Consider the following 20,780-nt stretch of genomic DNA (forward strand, 5'->3'; position numbering starts at 1 on the left):
AAGAGAGAAAAAATACAGACAAAATATAGGAACATTAACTTTCAAATATAAAGTTGAATTTGCTGATAGATTCAAGATCTCTCTTTAAACTACAAAGCAGGAGGTATCTAAATAATGAGTGTTTCCATGTATACATTTTTTAGCTTTTTAGACCTATGCAGAAGAGTCTTAGGGATCAACATTATTACTCTAAAATCCTTTACATAAGAAGCTAATACTTTAGTACAAGACTTAGAGAAATAATTTTCCCTCAAAATGTCAACAAATATGGTAATATGTAGGCAAAAAATAAAAATTGTGGGAAATGAGGGTAGGCTAATGCTTTGGGAAGTTGCCAAGGGCGAAAATGTTGCCAAGAACTCTATAGATATTAGGATTGTTTTTCCCCATGTTCCAAATATTTTCTTCTAAATTTGGAAGTTTTGGATTTTCTGAGATAATAGTTTTATTTTTGATGAGTAAAACTGACCTATACCCTGGTCTAGCTTGATCTTTATTACCACAACCAATAAAGTGTTTTTCCTCTCTGCAGCTATAATATTTCACTTGTAACTACAGTTCAAGGGTAGCTTGCTACACTTCCATCATAGTGGAATACGTCTGATAATGAAAAGGTTAGTTGTTAAGTAAACTCTGGAAAGCATTTTCTTTTTAGCATGAATCATCAATAATAGTCAAGTTAACCAAATCTACAAATATTATAAATGTTTTGATGAGAAGTTCATAATCATTTATTAAAGTTTCTAATAAGAATGACAGAAATAGCTGATAAATTTATTTCATTAAACAGAGAACAGCCACAAATTACCTTATTTTGTAAAGTCTGAGTAGGTTCAAGAACAGAATTATAAAACAATAATTTTTAGAAGGATTCTCACATTGCTGAGCTGAGAAAATTAAGACCCAAGGAAGTTAACTGCATGTTATTTATTAATACACAATTCTTGTTTCCAGTTTTGCAAGCAGACAACCTAATTATCGGTGGTGGTGGGGGAAGTTGGGAGAAAAGCATCATCAATTTGGTGAATTTTACAAGCCTTTATTCTCCTTTCCATAGTAGCCTCTTTGGGGATCATTTCACAGCCATTTTTACTTTCACTGACCTACAGAAAGAGGAACTGAGGAGGTTCAAATACATTGATTCATCTTCCCATTAGCTATTTTTGTGAGAAAAGTTATGAGGATCCCAAATGGCTGAAATTACTGCTTTGCATTCTAGGGTTTCAAATATCCACTGCATTCCAGGTCTCCCATTATCTATTACCTAGGAAATTTGAGAGTTGGCCATTCTGGGCTAGGTGCCTTAAGGAAATTGCTTATAGGTCAACCTTGCTTTATATAAAAGATATTTTCCTGAAGAATTCTGTGCAAACATATGGTTTTAATCAATGAAACCTTACGTTCCATGTACCTGGGAAGAATTGTTTAAAGAATTTTATGATGGATCTTTTTGTAGAGTGGAAAAATCACCTTTCAACATACCCTTTACGTAAATTTAGATTTTCATGAATTATAAGTTTGCTCAAAACACCTGTCCCTGCTCATTGCTATAGAAAGGTTATATAAAAAGGCTTCATGGAAAACCAGCTTGCTAGCTTTCTTCTTTTGTTCATGCATTTGTTTTAAAATATTTATTAGGTATCTCTTCTGTGTCAGAAATTGTCATAAGCACTTAGTGTAGGTTGATACTCTGTTGGGATACAAAACCAGACACTACCCTCATGGAATTTACATTCTAATAGAGGATACAGTTACCAACCAAGTAAATATATGTATGTAATTGTAGGTTGTGAAAGTGCTGTGAAGGGTGTTAGGAGAGACAATACGAAGACATCAGATGGTTGGGGAAGTATTCAATGAAGACATGACACGAACTGAGACTATAAAGGTGAGAGGTTCTGACAAGCAAAGACAGGAAATAAATCTTGTTAGTGGAGGAATCAGCACATGCAGAGGACATGAGATGGGGAAGGTGTGGTGCATTCCAAGCAGTGAAAGAAGGTCAGAAGAGCCGAAGCACAGAGAGCAGAGGGGATGCTGGCTCACGATTCGGATAGCAAGGAGGGCAAGGACCGTGGAGTGAGGTCTGAGAGAAGATGGGCATTTGGTCTGAAAGTAGGTCATCCCTTCGTAATCCAAGGAACAGAGAAGCTAAGTAAGGATTTTTGGAGATTTAAACAATTGTTAGAGGAAAAACCAAGTCATTTTAAGCAGAGGTGTACAAAGTGATGTACATTTTAAAAGACTATCCCGGTTGCTGAAGTGAAAATTAGCAAGTAAAAGCAGTAAAGCTGATTGGGGATGTCTGCAGGGGTGTGGGTGAAAGATGATGGTGGCTTAGACCAGAGAAGTGGCTGCTGAAAAGAGAAGATAGTCGAGGGAAGAGGAATCAAGTTAACTTTTAAATATGGTTATTTTAAGTATGACTTTAGAAAATCCCAATGGGTGGGACAAGGACCAGGACAAAGTTCTGAGGAATTATAACATTTAAAGGCTGGATAGTAGGAGTGGGTGGAGGGTACACAAGAGAGACAGAAAAAGAACAGTCAGAAAAACAGGAAGAAACTCAGGAGCGTGCAATATATGATATCCAAAGAGATACTGTACTGTAGGAGGAAGACATGGTCAACAGATGGGAATACAGTTGAGAAGTCCAGTGAGGTGAGGACTGAAGAGTCCGTTAGTTTTGGCAATTTGAAAGCATTCAACTTGGGAAGGTTCAGTGGTGTGGTGGTGTGGTGTGAGCAGAAGCCAGGTGGGAGTGATCTCAGGAGTGAATGGCAGGTAAATGCAAAAGTGTGTGTCTGTGTGTGTGTGTACAATCATTTCAAGAAGTCTGGCTGGTAGGATGGTAGCTAGAGGCAGGGAGGGATGTTGAAGAAGGAGGTTTTCAATTTGGCTGATACTGAAAGACTTTTGTTTGCTGAGAGGAAGAGATGCCACAGAGTATGAGAGGTTAGAGATGGAAGAGAAAAAAGAATAAAGTTATTTTTTTTAAGTGCGGTAAAATATAAATAACATAAAATTTACTATTTTAATCATTTTTAAGGATATAGTTCAGTGGCGTTAAGTACATTCACATTGTTGTGTAACCATCAACCTCCAGAATATTTTCATCATCCCAAATAAATTCTGTACCACTAAACAGTAACTTCTCATTCCCCTCTCCCTAGCTCCTGGTAATCACTATTCTGCTTTCTGTCTGAATTTGACTAGTCTTGGTACTTCATATAAGTAGAATCATATAATATTTGTTCTTTGGTGTCTGGCTTATTTAGTGTAATGTCTTCAGGTTTCATCTATGTTATAGCTTATATCAGAATTTCCTTCTTTTTAAAGGCTGAATAACATTCCATTGTACGTACGTACCATATTTGTTTATCCATTCATCTGCTGATGGAGATTTGGGTGTGTCCACCTTTTAGCTACTGTGAATAATGCTACTATGTACCCTGGTATAGGAGAATAAAGTTCTTGGTAAGGGAAGAGGACAGAGATCCACAGAACCCCTAGAGAGACTGGCCTTAGGATGGACAGGAGGAAACTCAGAAAAAGCAGCAGCTAGGAAAGGAAACTAGTTTGTTTACACAGTTGATAAAGGGGAAGTAAAAGAGTTTCTAGGTAATTAACTTAACAGATAACATGGTATGACATATATAAGAGAAATGGTTTCTACCCAGAAAGTGAGATTTCTTGGTATAAATTAAGAAATCAAAGGAAATAGAATACACGAGGTGGAAGAGAATCTCAGAAAGGCCGATAGAAAAATACCCCAAACAGACCTTGCTTATGTTATGATTTTGCCTAGGCAGGAGGACCTAAACAGCTATCTGGGAAACTGAATTCAATAATGGCTTATTCATTCACTCAGTAATTTACTGAACAGCCATTACACATCACATGGGTTATGTACATAGAATTAACAACATCAACTGTCACGTAAATATCTAACTCTTTAATCCAACTAACTAAATAAGCCCCTGGCATCCTATCGTTTTCCATATGATAGAGATTTTCGTAAAATTTTCAGTAGTTTCCCTCTAATTTCTCAGCAAATATTTTCCTCTATTTCTATTTCTTTCCTTGAGTTTTCTAGGTAATGATGACTTTCAAATCCTTCGCAATTCCCATGCATACTGACAAATGATCCAAATTCACAATATGTATAGCTCTGTCTCTGGCTTTTTCTATATCTAGTCTCTCATTTAATTCAGTTCTTAATTCTGCTAAGTGCTGTCTGTCTACAATTTTCCTTCTAGATCCCATTGGGCAGTTTATACAGCAATTAGCATCCACTTTTCTTTCACTTAGGACATACTGTATGAAAGCAATCCTGAGCAATGGCTTAAGAGGACTAAGAGGCTGTTCAAAGAAAAAGTTCAGACACTCTTACTCCAAGTTAGTGGGGAGCTATGAATTCAAGGGGAGCTGAAAGTTTGAAACAGAATGTATTTCTCCTTCTCTAATCAGGGAATATATTTAGGTAACAATGATTTATTTAGAAAAGACTAAAAGATCCAGTCACCATTAATACTGAACTTGGAAGTCTACAAAATGATGTCAGATGCAAAATGCACACACCTAAGAGTCATAATATTTTTTGGACTTGATAATGGTTCATTGTCCCCTTAACTAGCTGAGTTACAAACTACATATGATATTGTTTTATCATTTAATAAATTATATAGTTTGATATAGCTCAAGCAAAATATGGGGGTAGAGAAGTTGACCGACCTTTGACTGTATTTCCATAGTTTATTCTGAAATTCACCCATGAAAGGTTTCTGTTGTGCGATGTATTCTAAATTGGGTTCTAAATTAGCATATGCATATGCTGACGAAATTAATTTCCATGTACTGTAATCTCATATGGTTTCATGCACTTCAGCTATTGCTTCTCTCTGAAATGTATGTCACAAAGGTCTTTACTTGTTTACCTCCGATGGTTCCCACTATACTTGAGAGTTAATGAATCTGATAAAAATTCAGTGAAAATTGACCAATTAGAGTTTCCCCCCTTTGGGGGGTACCTAAGGGCATTGCCTTTTATGCTAATATTATTGATAGAAAAATGAACAGATTTGTGATTGTTGTAAATCAATCTTGATTAAGAAAGAAAAATATTCAATTTTATTTTTAGCCTTCCACGGTATGTATGATTGCTGTGGTGAATGCCTGTGATTTTTCGGGAGGGAGGTAAAATTCTATAAAACTCAGTATGCTTTCTATAACAGAAGTGTTATATTTTAGACTCTGTTTAAGTCTACTCCATGGCATGCAAAAGGAGGTAGGGATTTGTTTTATAGGACGTGTTCATACGAGAGAAACTGAGTTGATGCTTTTTAGCAACTAAAAAAAAACTCATATTAAAATTCTTTCCTGTTAACTCTAACAGGGCAAGCAGTTGAAGCCCTAAAAATAAGATTTCTAATTAAAATTTTAATTTATGGTATATTGCTTAGATATTTATTTGGGGTATGTTTACATGTTTACGAGATGAAGGCAAACTGTATAAAAACAACAATGTTTATTCGTACTGATACCTTTATTCACTGCTTCCTTTGAGGCCGACCTTCCCACCCATCCTTAAACTGCTACCTACTCTCCCTTGGGCTGTTGCTCATTCCAAAATGTGACTCCCAAACTGGTGGCCATGGCAACTCATTTCCAAGAAAGAAATCTTCAGATCTCAAATGTGTTGATGTTTGTTTTTAGGATTGAAAAGCAGGGAGGTCCAATAACATTCTAAGATTTCTGCCTAAGAGGATAAAACACCTGCTTGGGTAGTCTTAGGCCCCCCTCTGGCCCACATCAGCTGCTGGGGATCCTTGAGCTAATTTGCTTTCCCCGACTGAGGAGCTAGGTAGAAAACACAATGAATCTGGAAATACCGGATACATTAAAAATAATTCTAGAGGGTCCAGAAAGTAAAGTAAAGCAAAATGCATATCACCAATAAGCCATCTTCCAAAAACAAACAAATAAACAAGCAAACAGGGCCTCTGGAAGGCTGACTCGTAAGGATCAGTTAAGGGATTTATTAGCCACTGGGCAGTTACTTTTGCTGAGGTTTTGTTTTGTTTGTTTTGTTTTGTTTTGGTAGCAAATAAAAACTCTACTCTAAGATTATTAAAGCAGCACTCTGTTAGGAAAAAGAGGAAAAAAAATATGAAAGTAAGGCAAGAAATTAAAATTAAACGAAAATAAGCGTGAATGAGTGAGCAAGAAAGATAAAGATACTAATAAGATATGATTTTCAGATCCACACAGGGACTATAAAAAGCTTATTAACTGTCACTACCACACTGGGTGTTAAGTTATTCTATCCCTCTGCTTTCCAGAAGAAGAAATACTCTTCAGGAACACAGTGAACTTTGATTAATTGCTTTCATACACTCTCACCGGCTTTGAGACATTGTAGGCAAGAGCCTTAGTGATTTAGACTAAATGCTTATGAATTCTGGGAAATATATTTAACAGGAGCATTAAAGAAATATATCTTTTTGCATTTTTATGTTTTCTTAATAGTTAGAAAGGGTTTTATTTTTATTAAACGTTTACTTATTTCAAAGCAGCAGAATATGCGGCTTCTTCCTTTTTTTTTTTTTTTATTACTTTTAAGTGGATCTTTGAGCATCTCTGAAGGCTGATTGAGAGCATAGGCACAGCTGAAGGCCTGTACATAAAACCCTAAAACTGATTCGAACAAATCGCGTGGCTAGAATTCAGACTTCAGCCAACGGCCAGTTGTTCCCTTTTCCTTTGTGTGCCCACAGCATCCCTTTCTTCCTCTTTTCTTCCTTTTTCTCTACCTCCTATGTCTGGAAACCCAAAAACTAGGAAGGGAAAGAGTGTTCTGAGACCAAATCACATCTCATGTCTAAACTTCTTTTCTACCAGCTATGGGAGTTTCCCGAAATGCCAGGGCCTTCCTGTGCTCAACCTGCTGAGGCTCTTCTCCATTTGACCACAGATTCATCCTGCAGAAGGAAATGTACACCCTGCAGGAAATAACTTGGAGGTTCTCTCACTGGCAGGTGGGGTCATTTCAGCAAACTGCCTGGGAAGGGAAAAACTAACTCATGGCAACAAAATTAAATCCGGGGAGAACTAACCAAAAGTTCTGTGGAAACCTGTAACCAGTAATGTTAAATACAACTTATATTCCAATAGCACAAATTAACATGTATAATTCATATAAAATCCATTGTCAGAATAAAATAGAAGATGGTGCTTAATTTGTTATGTGTAAAGAACAAAAGGACAATATTGAGAAATGATTCTTGCGGGGGGTGGGTACAGTGACTATTCAAAGGACCATTTTAAAGGGAATCCTGGATATTACTGCTCTATCTTCAGAAGTTAAGAGAAATGACACATTTTCTCTGGAATTCATCTGCACTAAATAAGAAAAAAATGATTGAGCTCCAGACCGGTCTAATGGGAGTAAAACTTATCTTTATAACTCTGATTAAACAAAAAAAAATTATCACTTCTTTGATGCCCAAATTAGCATCTTTTCTCTAGCATACTGAATTAATTAGTTGAGTGACAAAAGAATTAGTCCATGTAGGATCAAAGCTGAAATCATATTTATCTGAAATTTAAAATTAAGAACACACAGTATTAACCCTCTATGGCTCACGTAGTGATCTTTTATGTTCTATATTTTCTAAACCTTCTGCATGTCACATAAAGTATAACTTGGGCTTTTAAAAAAAATCTTCCTCTTCTTTTTAAGATGTAAAATCTTCCCTAAGAAGACAATGAGAACACAGAATTTTTTTTTTTTCTGGAGGTGGGAAACTTTTCCATTATGCCATAAGAATCTTAAATTATGTGGCTTTTTTTTTTTTGTCAAGCATTTATCGTACAAATACAAAAGAAGCAAAATAATTAATGCAAGATAAAGCTGGTTACAGAACCTTAAACAATAGAAAAGAGTTATTATATTGATTCTTAATAAGTGATACTAAGTTTGAAACTGTTCTTAAAAGGTGGAAGCTCTCAACTTTCATTTTTCTATAGAAGAAAAAGCAATTTTGAATAAGGGAGAATTGTTGGGGGTTAATTTCTGGGATGTTACGATTCACTGGAACTCACATTTATTTTTTATTTTTTTTTGTTTTTGATGTGCATAACATTTTTACTAAACAAAACTTGTGTGGCAAATTTATCTTTAGTCAAGACGGGATGGAGCACGGATTTGGGGGGTAGGGAGGAGTAGAGAAAGGAAGAGACATGTGTTGATATCAGTAGCTGTATTTGAGGGAGGGCAATCTTTTAACCGTTGCTTAAGGATGAGCTCCTCAAGGGCTAAGACCATGTTTTTATATGTTTCTGTTGTTTACACATACATGCATTCACACACTCATTCAACAAATACTTGCTGAGCACTTACTTTGTGCCAGATCCTCTAGCAGATGGAAAGGATGTAAGCAAATTAGTCAAATATGGTCTCTACTCTCATTTTTAATGCCTGACACATAGTAATAGTTCAATGACTATTTTTAAGCTGAATTAAAAATGAGGTCTGAATTTCAGGGAATATATCATGTGTCTCCTTTCTTCATAGCCTCCACCCTAGAAGAAGGACCCAATGGTCCTCCATAACTCAGCATGTTATCCCCCCAATCCAAAAAAAAGCTCCCAAGCTGGAAGATACTTTCTCTACAAACTCACAAATCACCATACTAAATTAATTTGGATATGAGAGCTACAAGCTAGTTGCAGCCCTGGATGTCTACAGCCACAGCATGATCAAAATGGGAGACAGTTACTCAACTGTAAGGGTAATGAAAATCTGGCTACCCAAGTGTCGTGGGGGCACTGCGTCACCTTAGGTTTCTATCTCATGATGGCCAGTTCTTTCATGTTGTACAAACGCCCTGTTTAAAAACACCAGGCCAAATTTTAGGAGATTTAAACTCAAAGCCATCATTAAAGATGATCTATCTGCAAGATGTCATCTATAAAAAAATATGATGTCTCTCTTGTACATAGACCTTTAATTTCGAAGTTTCAGAAATTATGGCCTCTTTAATTTTAGGTTTCAACTAAAGATAGGCGTGAGGTAATTGCTGGGTTCTCTAGAGTTTTGACACTACTCATCTTTGTCATTAGTTTATCCCATCCTTAACAGAATTCCAAATAATAATACCTCCATCCGTACTCCTTCATAGAAGAGTTGTTTTAAGAAAAAGAGGTAATTTGAAAAAACCTGAACTCTAATTTAGTTTATAAGGAAAAGGATCAGATTTCATTATTTTTATGTTAGATTTAAAGTTAACTAATATCCCTTTTTATTCTATAAGTCCCTTTAGAGTAGGTCATAAAACTAAATTGATTCTCAACTACAAATGGCCTGAGAGGAAAGAAATATATCTATCCTGAACATCTCAATACATTATCAAGGCCTGTGTTACCTTCAAAATAATTTTCAAAACTCCATTGCTATGTCATTACTGCCAGTACAGTGGTCTTCCAGTATCCATGGAGGATACATTCCAAGACCCCCAGTGGGTGCCTATGATAAAGTTTAATTTATAAATTAGGCACAGTAAGAAATTAACAACTAATAATAAAACAGAATAATTAGAACAATATACTGTAATAAAAGTGTACATAACACTTTGACTCTTCTAGGGCCAAAAGGTCACAAGTCTCATGAAATTTTTCAAATGTGCTGCCTGCAAAGAGTCTCTACCCAGTTTTTAAAAACCTAGGAACTCCCTTTCTTTAGCTTCTCTTGAGTTTAAAAATTTGAGACCCGTGAATAAGACAGGGTTGCCAAATACAAAATGGGGCATAATTTATTATTTTAAATAAAATTGCTGTTTATTCACTGTATCACATAGTAAACATTGTAGATATCCTCCAGGTCCCAGAACACCTTATATGAAAGGACTTCCGCCTCAGTGACAGTCACTCAAGGGCCATCGAACAATCAACGATATTTTCCTTTGTCCAGAGGGGCGTGGACAAAAGACAGTAATCTTTTTTAAAGGAACAGGTTTCCCATGGGATTTTAATATTATTTTATAAAAACAGATATAATCTTATTCTCCAGCAATATAATATCACTAAAAAAATTATATCCAGAATTAAACAAGAACAACAATTTGATTTCTGACTAGGTTTTCTAATCACTTGTAATTCAGAAAGAGCTATACTAGTAATACATAATATAAAAGTATTCTTTCACCTGGAAATGTATAGTAGCTTAGCACAGTGATGATTTACAGTTTGACCAAAGAAATCAGAAATTGATTTATAGTCTGTCCAAAGCATCAGGCTCTTATTTGCTTGTCCACTAGACTGTGAAACTACTATTCTGCTATGTAAGTATATTTTTCTTGTTCCTCTCTTTCCCATACCAATGGTTAATTTTTCTTTTCATCAGTACCACAGATGAATAATTCCTACAGATTCCTACTATTCTATAGTTCAAAATGGCTGCCACTGTCACATGGAACGGAACAATAAAAGAAGTCAATGCTAGGAATTTTGTGTATATATAAGTAAATGTATAATCCTAAATAAATCAGAAGTCTAAACCTCTGAGTAGAGTATTTCAGATGGGGTTTTTGGTGAGCATATCTTCAAAAAAAAAAAAAAAAAAGTAAGTGATTTAGCCAAATGAATTAGCCTGGGGGTATTTCCTTATCTCTGGTGCTATTTCAAAATATTAGATTATTTTTGGATCACATCACATAAAAGGAATGATATTAGAAACTTGACTTTTGAACAGCTGTGTGTTTATTCAGATGACAGAGGTGTCTCATAATCTGCCACAACGTACTGGCAGCTTGTGTTTCAGCTTTGGATGGCTGGTGCAGGGTACACCAGCAGCATCACTCGGATGATGGCTGGGCTGGCAATCATCACCCAGCACATCTGCAACCTGTATTTGGCTTTGTATTTAATGGTCCTGGTCTCCTCAGGTTTAGTATTTCTAAACTTCACTATCTAATATTGAAGTGACTTCCAAAAACTCATCCTTTTTACAAACATTACAGTCATATTTGATTCTGTAAAAACCCACAGTTATTTGTGTTTTTCATTTTGGAAGGTTATTTGGAAATCCAAGCCAATATATTATTTCAAGTGTGACTAAGCTGTTGTCATTCATTTTACACCACTCTCTAGGTGTAAAATGACTCTCTCGGAGCCATCCTACTGAGCTCTGAGGGCTCACTAATCCAGTCTATCCAGTGATGCAAAAATCAAATTGGATAAAAGAACAATAAATCCAGCCATTATCTCAGTTCTATAAAAGTAATATTTGAGTGCCTTAGTAACAAAGAAAAGAAAGAGGAACTAGAAAAATGTTCCATTTTGTAAGGAAAGCCTGAGCTTAACATGTTTAATCTAAGTTTTGCAAGTTAGAGGGGGAAGAGGTAGTTCTGAAAGGGTCACACTAATGGACCCCAAATCAAGAGGTTCATGGACAATAATCCTAAAGCAAGTCATTAATATGTTACACCTAAGAGAATAATTATTTGATAAGGCAATATTTTCAAGGTGATTCATAGTGCTTTAAATGTAATACATAAAACCAGGGTTTATGTATTTACTTATTGATTGTACTTACATTGGATTTCTGTATGAAATATACATATTACATATTATTTTTTGCAAGTACCAATATATTTAAAAAATAAGTTTGTTCGATAAATATTTTTGAAATACTATTTGTGGAAAATATTCTACTAGCATTTTTACTTAAAAAGAGATTTGTACGTAAAGTATTCTTATTGGTTCAAAAATTAGAAAGTTATAGAAAGTATCTTAAGGATGAAGAGATCTTTGCCATCATATTTATACAATCCTTCTCAAAGCTCAGAAAGTCAAGTAAATTGCCTAAAGCTACACTGGTAGTTGGGACCAAACAGGGACCTGAACCCTTCAATTCAGTACAAAGTTCTTTCCATCTCATGATGGTTCCCCAATTATTTGTACATGTTATGAATTATTCACCAAAAATTCTGAATCCTTAAAAAAGAACCTTATTCAACAAAATTTAGTAGATTTTTTTTTTTTTTGTAAATTCCAATTGCCCAGAAATGCAATTAGCTATAATGACGAAGTCCAATTTAGTAACTACTTGGCCAAATACAACATGCCAAGCAATGTGAAGACTTGATAACTTTCTCATTATCTTAAGCTCCCTTGTTCACTGACATCTTCACCCTTGTCCACAGACAGACTCTTAATACATGCCAACTGATTTGATCAGATTGCTAAGAAACAATTACTTATTATTTAGCTCAATTGGTGAGAACACTGTGGTAATAGGGTCAAGGTCATGGGTTGGCTCCCCTGTGTGGGCCAGTTAATTTGGACCTATTCCATAACCACAGGCTCTACCACCAACTCGGATGGTCTTACAAATATGTGCCAGTGGTCAAAAGGGCACTCACCAAGAATGTGTGGCTGGAGCAGCACAAATTTATCAATTCTGCCAGAAAAACAGCTCAGTGCCAGCTTTGTTGAACATATGTGGGTTAATAGTAACATTTTTACAGGTGAAAGACAGAATGTGGCTCCAGATTTTGTAATGTCACGCAACTGTAAACCTAGTGTTTTAAAAGGAATGTTTAGAAAAAAGGAAAGCCTACAGGGAGACTTAAATTGAAGCAAGCATTTGAGATTTATAGGAAAAGTTTTAAACATGAGCCGGTGATTTCTACCAGCTTAAAAAAAAGGTTAGCAAATTTGGTCCATCTTTGTGAAATATCTTGAGTTTTAAATACTGGCTCATTAAAAAAAAAGTCTACGGCCCAAACATAAGGTATCCGTGAACCAGATTGAGGCTATAGTATCTCAGTTTGCAAACACTGGTCTAAGTACTTATGTATTTATGTCTATGTATGTATGTATGCATTTTAATGACTATAGCAACCTTAAACAAGTATAATTCATTGCGATGTTCACTGATTGATGCCTATTGCTTAGATCTTAGTGAATACTAAAGCAGGGGAGTCAGAACTGACATGCAAGGATGTGCTACTTTTCAATGGTACCATTGTCGGAACTGTAAAGAGAGATTACTGTGGACTGCAACTGTTGGTGACCAATTTGTAGATGGAGAGGATCACCGAGGTCTCCAAACTCAGCCCAAGTATATTTTGAATACTAAAACATGTGGTTTATCGATGTTTTCTTCAGAAAACTCTCTATAGGAATTTATAAGTCAATAGAGCTAGAAGAGTAAATCCTGCATAATAACACAGTTTTATAGATTAGAGCTTGTATCCAAAGTTAAAAAATAACTTTTTTCAAGATTTCACACCAGAATGATATTTTCGAAATCAGTCAAACCCACCCTTTCTTAGATAGCAAAATCGAGAAGGGAGAAATATATTCCCATTTCTCATCAAAGCACGTCACAGGGATTTAGGAAAGGAGGGCTCATGATACAAATATAAAAGTACTAGAAAAAAGTACTGCATATGCTTACCAGCACTAGTGATTTACTAGCTGATTAACTGATATATGACAAAGCCTTACGGATTCCTGCAAACTAATGAAATTATATGTCTCACAAACAACATAGGCTACATATTCATATTTCTTACGTCAATAGACCTAAAAGTCCTATCAGTAGCTTAAAAATATTGAATTCATTCAGAAAATATTTATCAAACTCCTATTATATGTCAGGCTCTGTCCTAGGTGCTGGAGATACAGAAAGACAAAGGTCCAAAACTTTCTCTTAAGAAATTTATAGTGTAGTGAATACTTCTTGAGCTTGAATGAAGATCTCTCAGACTTAAAGAGATGGGAATTGAGGGCTTTTAGGGTTACCATGTCAATTTTAGAGGAGTTGGGTAGATAATCTTTCTTAATTTTGTCGTCTTAATTTTATTTTGCAGTTTTGAAAATCTGATTCAAACTAGGGTCCTTTCTCCAAGGAAATGTGCATACACTTGCATATACAATTTCTAGAAATTCACAGATTCCCAAAAGACTACGTGTGCCTATTCATGGATATAACTTATGAGTATCTGCTTTAGTGCAATTAAGATTCTCCCAGTGCCACAAATTAATTGTAGTGGAGAGCACATAGCTAGCTGCAAAAGACAATAGAGCTAAGGGGTTGATATTTTCTGAGTAGGAATATATTCTTATAGGTAGACTTTTAGGACGGAACATAAGTTTATCACTGAATCAAGAAGTGCCAAGCATTAAATGCAAATCTAAAATAAGTCAAAGATACATAATCCCTACTTAGATCTATTTTACTAGAGTGCAATCAATACTCAGTGACTTTTTATCTACTATGTAGATTACCCACAGCCTATGCTTCCTCTTTTCCTCTGTCTTTCCTTTTTTATGATCACCTGAGGACTCATTAGTGCTTCTACCAGAGGATGAGTAGAGGAAGGGAAAAGATATAAAACTTAAAATGAGACAATTCCGCTACCTTTAAGTAGTTAGAGGAAGAAGAAGCTATTATGAGGCTTGTATTTTATGTGAAGATTTCAATTATCCATACTCTCCTTGTCAGTCTTACTAAAAATAATTAAGGATTGGCTCTAACCCTTTTTGGAATGTTAAAATGATTGATGGTTTTAGGAAATAACCACAGTAAATAAGATGAAGTGATGCAAACTCTATGCTAAGATGAAAAACATACTTTCAAAGTCACAGTTTCAAGAAGCATCAATGCAGAGGGCAATTTTATGAATGTAAACATTAGATGCATGGACAAGGATCACAAATTATGTAATAAGAAGGGAGTCCAGCATCCATGCAATGGAATACTATTCACAGAACAACACAGATGTAAATCTCAAATGCATTTTGCTAAATGTAAGAAGCTAAATCCAAAGGTTACATACTGTCTGATTCTATTTATGACATACTAAAAAAGGCAAAACAATAGAGATGGAGAACAGAGCAGTGATTTTCAGGAGTAGAGGGGAGAGTTTGTGGTTATGGGACTGTTCTACATCATGACTGTGGAGACATGACTGTATTTGTCAAAGAGTAAATTTTACTGTGTGTACATTAAAAACTGTATACAACAAAGAGTAAATTTTACTGTGTGTACATTAAAAACAACCAACCAAGATGTGGGAGGAACCCCAAATAGAAATATGACTATAATAAATGAACCTAATTGTATTACAAACAACTACAATAACCATGTTGAAGGGCTTGGAAAGAAAAGAACTAACCTAAGTAACGTTAAAAACAGTATTTTGACTAAATATGGTAAGAGTAAAGACAAAAATTATACACAAATACTATTCTCTGGTTTGTACAAGGGCATGAGTTAGCCATTCTAAAACAACTTTAGGTGTATACTAGGGTTGAACAAGGAAGTAAATATATTGCAGACAACGACAGCCAGAATTTTCACAGTACGAAAAGGAAATTACAAACAAGGAAAGGGGAAGGCTACAATGAACACTGAAGTGTTGGACTGAGATTGGAAGTATTAGCAGAAACTCATAGTTTTTTAATGTATACACAAAGTCAGAAATATAGATGTGTGTATACATAGGTTAGTATAAATATATATATTTCCAAGTTCTGTTTGCTGAGAGGGTCTGGAAGCAATGACTCCAGCAATGAGCACTCCTAGAGCCCAGATCTTGGTTTCTGAATAGGATACAATAACAAAAAGAATCGGACCTCCTAGGAAAAGTGGTTGATTCCTGGGCTATGGCAAGAAAAATATGAGATGATTCTGGAGCATCTCATGGTGCCAAAAAGTAAGAAAGTTCTCAAAAAAGCCTAGGTAGAATCAAAAGGGAACAGGAGCTATCTTGAAAGAGCTCCCAATAGCCAAAGATAGAATAATCTGAGCAACAAAATAATGATAGAACTGGATTATAACTCATGGAACAAAATAAATATCCATGAGTCTATAATGATATAAATAATTGAATAAAAAGAATAGATCTTTGTTAGAGAAGAATTCCAATTAATGAATGTAGAAGAAATGAATAAAATAAAAATAATTATTGGAATACCACACTAATAACTGCTCCTGACAAGAAACACCGATGGATGCTAAAATTAGTGGGTGAAAGTATAAGGAAAAACAGGATATTTGCATAGTCTCAAAAATATCTCCTCCAAGGTATGTGTTAATTACAAAGGAAAAAAATAGCAACTCTACAGTGAAGAAACCCAGTAGACAACATGTTGATGATATGATCAAGATTAACATCATCTATTCTAAGACATGTCAACATCACGTACACTCTGAGAAGGGAGTGTCATTAGTGTATGATTCTGGCCAAAAATATATAACCTCAATCTAATCTTGATAAATTATCAGATAAACTAAATTGAGGAATGTCTTACAAAATAATTGACCACAGTTCTTTAAAGTGTCAAGGTCATGGAAGACCAGAAAAGACTAAGAAACTGTCACAGAGCATCGGAGACCAAGGAGACATAATAATGTGGAATCCTGGATTGGATCTTAAAACAGAAAAATAATGTTAACGGAAAAACTGGTGAAATACAAATAAAGTTTGTAATTTAGTTAATAGTTTTGCACCAATGCTAATTTCTTGATTTTGTTCTTTGTGTTATAGTTCTGTACTATCTCAACATTAGGGAGAGTTGGGTAAAAGGTATATAGAAATTGTACTATTTTTTAAAACTTTTTTGTAAGTCTAAAATTATTTCAAAATAAAAAGTTGTAAAACAAAAACAAGGAAAAGTAAAAGGACGATTAGGAAAGGCTGAAGAAGGAAACATGTCGTTACTTTTATTCTGCTTTGTTAATCTATATTATTTTTGTTGGACATCATACTGATTGATAAGCCTTTCCTCCCATTAAGAGCACAGAGCCCCCAAACAGGATGGATACATTCTCTAGGTGTTTCTGAGACTTCTAGAAACACGCTCATTTATTTAACTGCCTTCCCAATACATACTACTCCCCTTCGGCTTTTTTTTGCTAGGAGTTCACTAGATTAAAAAAAAAAAGAGGTGAAGCTCAAGCATGAGTGATGCAGGTGGGGACACTGGCATTAACACTGGATGGAAAGATTAACCTAAAACTATGAAGATGTGGTGAAGATGAGGAGCAGGGGGTAAAATGGAAGGAGATAAATTATTAAATATCGGCAACTCATAAATATTGGGCATTATCTACTCTGAACACTACCCTTCTTAGGCCATCTGTAATTAGTAGATCTGTGATGGATAACTTGATTTTGACTGTTAAGGACAAAGGAAAGGCAAATGTTAACAGCAGCTGCCATTTCAAAAAAGTTTTAATTTTGAATTTTATGTGTACAATATGCCACAGACATATAAATGTCCACACATTTTTTTTAAGTATGAAGATTCAAATAAGATCCTGCAGTCTCAATACCTGCTAAACTAAATAATCTAAGAGGCTACTTTTTTTTTTCTTTGCCATTTATTAAGATTTGACACAGGAAGTACTCAAGGTATAGAATAATGCAAAAGGCATTTGTGAAATTATATTTTTAAATAGCATAAGTTAAATAGATAAGTTAATAGCTGATATCTTTTTTTTCCTAGTATACCTGTTAAAATCAGACTCTGCGTTTGTTTAAAAAATAAAAAAACCCCAAATAACATTAGATTTTACCATAATCCTAGAGTTTGGGTACATTCTAAAATCACCCCTACAGATTCAGCATGCACACAAAGATTTCATTCAATAATGTTTTTCAAATGCTCAGGTATCATGTAGCTCTAGGAGGAGGGATCTGTCTGCCTGTCAATATAGGGGTTGTAAATTATAACTGTGTATTTGATTGCCTCCAACACTTTTGGTGGTGGCAGGGATTTGAAGCAAAACTAGAAGCACTTCAATGAACTTGTACTGAACTAGCTGAATTATGGAGCCTTTGAGAACGACCATTGCTCATACACTTCAAATTGACTACAATTTTTCAATCAAAGTCTATGAGAATCAGCACTTAGCCTCTCAAACTCCCCTCCATATTTTTTCTAGGATGTTTTTCCATGGCTTCCTGCTTCAACACTTTGAAGGGATCTACTGATAATTCTTAACTAGAGCCTATCAGCAGCTGCCTTAGAAATACCTGGAGATTGTTCTCTTATTGTTTTTTAAAATCTTGTCTCTTCTTTGGTAACTTCCAGCCCTTCAAATCCTCTCAAGCACATGGGTGAGCTCCGGTAACATAAAAACACCCCAGCATGGAACTCTCATTTGGCTTTTCTATTCTGAATGTAAACAGGTCAGCTTTGAGTCTTCTTAGGTAAGACAAAGAAAAATGGAACAGGTTTGAAATCTTTCTCCTTTTGCCTTTCTACCTCTCTTCCCAAAGGGCGGAAGCTCTCTCCAGGTACTCAGCTTCCAGGCCTCCAATAGACTCCAATCTCTATTTAAACTGTCTGTTCTGGGCTCTTAACCCTGGTGATCACATCCCATGGTAGCGTTTCCCAAACTTCTATAATCACGAAGAGCTTATTAAAAAATGATTCCAAGGTCCATCCAAACTTTGAATCTGAATTTTCAAAATCAGAATCTGTATTTTACCAGGAACCCCAAGTGATACTTAGTTCCAGCAAGTACAAAGAACACTGACCTATGAACTACTCATTCTACTTTTTCTTCTATTCTAAAATTGCTATTTCCTCTCTTCACTAAAACCTTCCCTACAACTTTTTAACTGAAATTTGGCTTTTGCTTGTGGCCCTCACAAATGTGAGCTGTGTATTCTCCCAGTTAACTCTTACATAGTTCTTATTTCATAGGCTTGTTGTAAAGTGTGTAGTAAAGTTCCAATATATTCTAAGTGCTCACTTAATATTAGCTACGATTTTAATCACTGGGTCTGGAGATTATTCCAGCATTTTCCTGTCTCTACTTTACTACTTAAAGAGCTTGTTCTTCCAGACTTACTAAAAAATAAAGCAAATGAGAAAACAGACCTCCCCTATATTCTCACTGCAGACATCTACTTTCCTCCAGGACTCTCACACATTCACGCTTGTTCCCCCCAGGCCCTTCACCACACCCATATGTGATGGACATCTACATCCAACCTCTAATTCATTTCCTCCTGCCTTGGAACTGCTCAGTAGTGACTTTATTTACTCCTTCTCAGCTATTTACATTCCCCATGGCAGTAATTCCAGATTTTTATGCTGTCATCAAACTGCATGTACACCACTTTCCTGTTGATTGCATGTGGTTCTTGAATACATCAGCCATGATTTCCCGTAAAGTCCCCACTATCATCCTTAGTTTATCTACAGCAATCAGCAGTCCATCAAAGCTAAACCTCCACCCCTCCCCAACCTCTCCCAGTACGTGTCATAGTTCTCTCTACTCTTAGTTTGCTTGGACTCTGCCAGGTCTCAGAAATCACCACCACCCAAGTGTCTTCCATGTTTCCTAGGGGTGGTAATTGACTGATTGCTCCCAAAGACTGTCACTCAACTCCACCAAATCTTGCCTTCTCTTGCTTCAACTACTCAGTGTGGTGAAGGTATACATGGGCTGTGTGCTCTGCCTGCTTTGATTCTCAATCCTCTCTAATTACCTAGTGGTCCTCCATTATACTCAGCCTTCCAAACCTGTTTTCTCATCCATAAGGTAGAGAAAATCATAGATAATATATCATAGGATTGTGGAAAGAGTTAAATGAGACAATAAATGGCAATGTGCTTAGAATAGTGCCCAGCACATGGAAAACACTCAGTAAGCATTTGTTGTGAATGGCTGGGTTTTACCTCAATGAACTTTATTAAACTGTTCTTGTTAAGGTACATTTTCAGACCTTATTCTTTATAAATTGGCTGCAGTTGAGTGTTGTCACCCTTCGTCATAAAACTCTCACTGCTGACTGGGCAAACTTTCTTGGCGTGTCTACATTTCTGCCTTTTCCTTCTTAATGTCTAGAAGGGCTTCTTTCTCCCTGTCTCCCTTTTGATCTACTACCTAAAAACAAAACCTCTTCACCTGTGTGTCCAGACACTCTTCAAATTCAAGTAAAAAGCAGAATTTATTATCTTTTTCTTTAAGCTTCTTCCTCTTCCTACTCCTCTGTAGCAGATCTCCTAAATTACAGATTTAGGAGTTCCCTCTTTCTTTCTCAATTGCTTCCCTCTTCCAGCGCATTCCATCAGGCCCTTATCTTTTCTCCAGGCTTTTTCATCAGTCTCTTGCTGTCTGGATATCTTGTCCCAAACCTCTTCTGTTCTAGTCCATTCAACATACAGTCCTTAGCATGTTCATTTTAGAAATATTTATAAAAGTGTATGAGTATTTAAGCCTTTCTCAAAGATCTCTGCTGGCTCCCTGTTGACTTGAAATCAAGTCCAAACTCTCTACCCTGGTATTTGTATCTGAGATAGTTTACATTCTTTTTTTTTCCCAATCTTTCCCCAAATCATTTCTTTAGTCTTATTTTGCATTATTCTTTTAATAAGTGAATGAATAAATGAGTAAATGAATGAATGAGGTACTTGTCTTTAAGGTCACTTGAAATCAGGAACTATATCTAAATTATCTGTGTCCCTTTTATTGTATATCGCAGTTCTTTGCACACTGCGAGTGTTAAATAATAATTTCTAATAAAGAAATATGAGAAGTTTCATTTTGGGGAAACTACAATCCAGCACAGTTTGATTTGACAAGTATCAAGGTATTACTTGATATTGAAACTATAAATATGAGAAAAGTAAAAAAGGAGGAAAATTGAAAATTCTGTTTGGCTATGTAAAGGTATTCCTAATTATATTACGCAATTACCTATGTCAACATTTACAATTTATACCTAATTACCATAAAGGACCATTAAAAT

At 35.5% G+C, this 20,780-nt stretch overlaps 1 protein-coding gene across 1 annotated transcript in view; it reads right to left on the minus strand.

The window, feature by feature from the left end:
- The window catches only part of PARD3B (par-3 family cell polarity regulator beta), a 948,153-nt gene that overhangs the window by 182,307 nt on the left and 745,066 nt on the right, over positions 1 to 20,780 (minus strand). The gene's annotated exons all lie outside the window — the stretch shown is intronic.

Source organism: Pteropus vampyrus, unplaced genomic scaffold (assembly GCF_000151845.1).
Source record: "Pteropus vampyrus isolate Shadow unplaced genomic scaffold, Pvam_2.0 Scaffold152, whole genome shotgun sequence".
Classification (NCBI taxonomy): Eukaryota; Metazoa; Chordata; class Mammalia; order Chiroptera; family Pteropodidae; genus Pteropus; species Pteropus vampyrus.